Genomic DNA, 5,494 nt, shown 5'->3' with positions numbered 1-5,494 from the left:
CCTCAAAAACACTTTCTATTATGTGTGTAGTTTTGTAGCTACAAAGCACGAAATCTGACCTTAGCTGTATAGGGGTGACATGCTATTGTGGTTAGCAACGACGTCAACGTAGGTAATACAAGAAATGGCCGCTACAAACTTGTCCGCTCTACACGTCCTGGAAAACTAACGATATATTACACCGCACCACGGTTCTCGCCGCCATCGCAGTGATTACAAGTACGGTCATGTGGAAGGTCGAACAAAGGAATTGACGTCCAAAGAGAGGGAGAGAGAAAGACTTCATTTCCGGTCGTACTAAGACATATTGGTATTCTTACAAAGAAAATCTACCTCTGGGTTTTGTGCTTATTGGGTGACTGAAGGCAGCGAAAAAGAGCAGACATTATTCGTGTGTGGACTCTGTTCGGAATAATTTAAAACGAAAGGCTGGGCATTTTCTTTTTTGTTTTCCCGCGTAAACACAGTTGTCAAAAAACAATGGCGCGTTTGATGCTCCGAAGCTATGCCTGTGCTATGAGGCGCGCCATATTTGTAGAGGAGCAAAAACATTTTGACTACCTAGGAATTTTGACCACCAGGGAATATCGATAACATTAATGTTTTCGGTTTTTGTGAACATCAGAAAAACGGCCACTGACGGTGGTGATTGAGCATGCATCCTTGCCAGTGGCTTAGCCACTATACCAGTCCTGCGGATAACACTTGTCAGGTGTTTACACTTTCCAGGCGTGCGACCTGGCTAGGCAAATTATGAAATGCAACAAGCAGGCACGTTTAGGGCTTGGGCCTTCGCCGTTGCTGAGTGCAGCAATCTTCAATCTTGCGGCCTGATGGTTCCTATACAGTCGTTTTGAGGGAAGGGCAAACTCGAGATTGCATAATTCATGTGATTGATTTGATTGATTGGGGGGTTTAACGCGCCGACGCAACGATGAGGCGCACCGTAGTGGAGCGCTCCGGATTAATTTTGACCACCTGGGGATCTTTAATGTGAGCCGAAACCTCGAACACAGGGGCGTTTTCGCTTTCCGCCTCCATCAGAAAACCAGCCGCCGCGGCCGGGAATCTAACCCGCGTGCTTGATCTCAGCGGCACAACGCCCTAGCCACTGAGCCACCGCGGCGGGTAAACTCGACGTTGCATATCGCCTGCAGAACTCAGAATTAAAGTGTGTCATACTCAGCCTTGCACTCTGCACGCGCGTTGCAAGATTGGTGCGCATACCTTTCCCACGTTCCACCCAGATATAGATAGTGTTGTTATTGCTCTTAAGGGGAAAAGTGCGTAAGAGGTTAGAGACCTGATGCTAGTTGGTAGCTGTTCATCTTGGTGTTGAAAGCGGTCTCAAAACGGGCAAGAAAGACGGAAAAAAAAGAGAAAGGACACGGCGTTACGACAGCTCTGTCAAGACATCGGGATAAAACCGATAAAACCACAGAGAGTCAATAGAAGCGTTTCACAGGAGGTGGTGCGACGATAGATGGGTTAGCGCCCCCTCAATTTTCATAACAGTGAAAGAATACGTTTATCTTTTATATCATGTTTCTTTTATATCATGTAATTTTCATGCCCTTCCCCTTCGACTGCCATATGTGCCTCTGATTGTGTATGTTCCCTGTAAAAGTTGCTTTCATGATTTTTATCTTGGGCGAGATGAAAGCACTACATTAAACGTAGTCAGTAGATGTTTGTGTTTCTTTTCGATAAACCAATAGTTGCGAGTAAAAAAAGAAATTACACCATCTTCCCACGTGGGAACCCTGAGGGGATGCAAAGCCATTGAGTAGTAGCGTGTTAATTGGTTGTTAGAGTAAAGACACGGGTAGTAGCGTATTAAATGTATTCTTTATTTATCGAGTAGTATGGACGTTTTGCGGCTTCTCGTTCTCGAAGCGAGGAATCAGCTGATCGATGCTGGCGTTTCGAAGCGTTGTCACGTTGCCGAAGGCCATCTGGATCAGCTACTCACCGCCGGCGTTTCAAAGGGGCTTCTCGTTCTCGAAGCGAGGATTCCGCTGCTCGAAGCTGCCGTTTACGTTCGGCGTCGCGAGCTCTCCTCTGTGCAGCCTTGTCTTCGGAGGTGCTCACGGTTCTGACAGTGTGCTGGCTGGCTCTAGTTGAAGGTGTGCCAGCCAGTTCGCTGACGGAATCGTTGGCGTCCATTTGCAGTCATCGGACGGCGCAGTACCGAAGAAGCAACTGAGCGGAGCGCGGACGGGTTTATTTGCAGAGCAGAGGGAGTGGAGAGGAGGAGCAGCGCGCATGCGCGTGATTGGACAGCTAGTGTGCAGAGGGGTGAGGAGGAGCAGCGCGCGCTAGCGCACAGGTGGTGTGGAGAGGAGGAGGGGAGAGAGAGCGGCGTTATCACAGCTGTTGTGGAGAGGAGGAGAGGTGCGGACACCGGACGATGGAGGGTCGACTAAGAGAGGCTTTGCATCTAAAAAGTAGCGCCGTATTGTCTCTTTTTTCTGTCTTTCATCCCTATTTTGAGAGCGCTTTCAACACCAAGATGTACAAATTTGATCTTGCGTGAAAGACGAAAGCCCGGAAGGATATTAACCACGAATTATCAGCAAGAGGTGATATATAACCGTTTTGTCGTGAACCGGGAACCGTTATTTAAATTAGGGGCGACGCCCCATAGGGGCTGGGGTTGTCGTCGTCTCTTGTCGTCGTCGTTTTATGTGTCACGGTAGTAAAACACCGGGACACTCATTTTCCAACGCCTCGCGCTAGAACACTTCGTGTTCAAAGACACGAGAATTTTACAGCAAAGCTGAATACATCTACCCCCAACGGTTTAATCTCCAGAACGCCAAGGCGCCAAGAATACACTTATACACTGCATGCTTCGCCCCTCCCCAGGTTTCACGTTAGGGGAGATGGCCCGGGATTTCTTAAATAAACCAAACATTTTTTTTTTCGGTTCAGTTCCGGTGCGGGTTCAGCGGGCTCAAAAAATAACTGTTCAGGTTCGGGTTCTGTTCGGGGGGAAAAACCGATTCCGTCCCATATTCCGGTTCGACACCTTGGTACAGAGAATACTGCCCCTTGGCCAATTAAAAGGGCGATCTTCCTAATTTATATTTAATGCTCAAACAGCGCAAACTAGCTAAACTTTCCGTTCTACCGATCTTTCTGCACGAAATATATCCCCTATCTGCTACCGTTCATTGAATTTGAAGACGTTCTTTGCTTACTGTTGCAATTCTCGCTGCGTCTGATAACGTAAGCTTTATCTTGCGTTCATCGGTAATTTAACACAGCTATCAAGAGGCACTCGCGGCACTTGAAGAGCCACTTGTAGAACGCTAGTCACACTGGTACAAGGATAGTCACAAGTTTTCTTCTGCAACAGGTACCAAGTTTGGTAGGATACCCCGAGCGATTGACGTCTTCCGCTCTCACTTAGAGCATTTCTTGGCCTCGAGTAAAGACTGTCAACTTCATTTACAGGGTATGCTAGCGTTGGAATGGTTTTTAGTCCCCGCATAGCGCTTATTCTTTCCCTTTTCAGTACATGCAAGGGATCCCAACACTTCAAGCACTGTTAGCATCGATATTGCAGAAAGAGTATGAAAGCATGACGTCAAAGTGCATTGGCTTTACGAGTACATTTCACCAAACAGCTGTCGAAGCTCCCACTCAGGACGTCAATAACTTAGCATTGTTGTCCCTGGGGCATCATGAGGAAACAAACCGTCCATATGGGGCAACACAGTGCCGGTAATTATTCTTATCTAAAAATGTGAGTCGATAAAACGACTCTCCGACAATAGTCTGCTTGACGGCACTTCCGGAATGGGGCCAACGGCACAGCGAAAAGCGCCACTAAGTTGCACTATGTGAGTAGACAAACTATGTCGTTGCACATACCTCAGCAACTTCCGACCTTCCTCTTCTCATCCTTTCGCCTCTAGAAGCTTTCGCCTCTATGCGGCACACAGAATGAATGAGAGTCGGAATTCAACAACGAGACAATCCTTATAAACAGGAGAAAATTTGAGGCGGAGTGCAATAATAAGGAAAGTCAGCACATTAATCATTCTTAACATCTCGACCGGCGATGTTACGAACTATAAACCTAAACCAAAAAAAAGTACGCTAAATGTTTGACCTTACACACGGCGTAAGCGCTTATTATAATAGCGAAAAAGCACGTTCATGAAATACATTGACTATATTGTGACCAGGTACTGATGATCATGCATAGTCTCGAAGGTTGTGGGTTCTCAGCGATGACGCCGGGGTGGGCACACAGCCGCTAAGCTTAGTTGACCGTTTGGTGACGTTGACTTGCCCTCATATTCTGAACCCCTCCTCCACTCCAGTCTCCAGTCAAGGAGCTCCTTGAAAGCGGTTTTTGCATGTAAAAGCATTGCGGTATCCTCCACCCAGCCGAGTCGAGGAAACGCAGGGAGTGGAGGACAGACCCAGAATACGGCCATTAGTTCAGGCTCAATATATACGCACGTATACACAAAAAAAAAAAGCGCGCGATATATTGAGCCTGAACCAATGGCCGTATTCTAGGTCTGTCCTCCACTCCCTGCTCCACTCCGTGTCCTCCTCTCCTCTCCTCTCTCTCTCTCTCTCTCTCTCTCTCTCATTCTATATATATATATATATATATATATATATATATATATATATATATATATATATATATATATATATATATATATATATATATATATATATATATATATATATATATATATATATATATATATATCCCTCTCGATCCCTCTCGCGAGAGAGAGATCGAGAGGGAGGGAGGGAGGGAGGGAGATTACACATCTTTATTGCTAAAAGCAACCGGACGGGAGGTGTCCTTCGTCGAAGACGCGTTGCTACCTCAACGCACAGCCCAGCATTGTTACACCGTTAATTGTGAGCAAAACCGAGAGAAACAGCACACACTAAGATACATATTAAAGACGAACTTGAATACACTCTTCTCAAAAGCACGCTTTATCTGGTCGCCCTTATGGAGCTTCCCACTGACATCGAAGTTTGAGCAGCAACTCCCCCTTCCCCGAGGATGTTGTTGGAGTCCGGTACAACTTCCAACGTACTTTCACTGTCAGAGCCGTGCAGGGTTCACCACAATGATTTTACATGTGAAGCATACCTTCGCGAATCCCTGTCTTCGCGTTCGTAATTGAAGTGCTACTATTCACCCCGTTCTTCCATGGTGCAGCGAAAGTTAAGCAGCCGCCAAAACGCCACTGCAAGGTCTCTCAAAGGTCATCGGCTCAAAGGGACCATGGCGAGTGAGGAGGTGGATGCAAATTCTCACCGTTACATTTCTGACATCACAGCCCCAGGTGACGCTATCCGCGATATCATTGCAAACAGTTATCTCCTTATCGGTTATGATGATACACCTACTTCTGGAGACCTCAATGCTAGTGACTTTATTTCAGTCAAGCAGCAGGACTGAATTTTGTGGCTGAAGAACTTGTCTGCGACCGAGCAAGGAAGTTAT

Source organism: Haemaphysalis longicornis, unplaced genomic scaffold (assembly GCF_048455015.1).
Source record: "Haemaphysalis longicornis isolate Haplotype H1 unplaced genomic scaffold, Haemaphysalis longicornis Haplotype H1 scaffold_1, whole genome shotgun sequence".
Lineage (NCBI taxonomy): Eukaryota > Metazoa > Arthropoda > Arachnida > Ixodida > Ixodidae > Haemaphysalis > Haemaphysalis longicornis.
The sequence above is the reverse complement of the archived record's forward strand: the minus strand, read 5'-3'. Positions refer to the sequence as shown.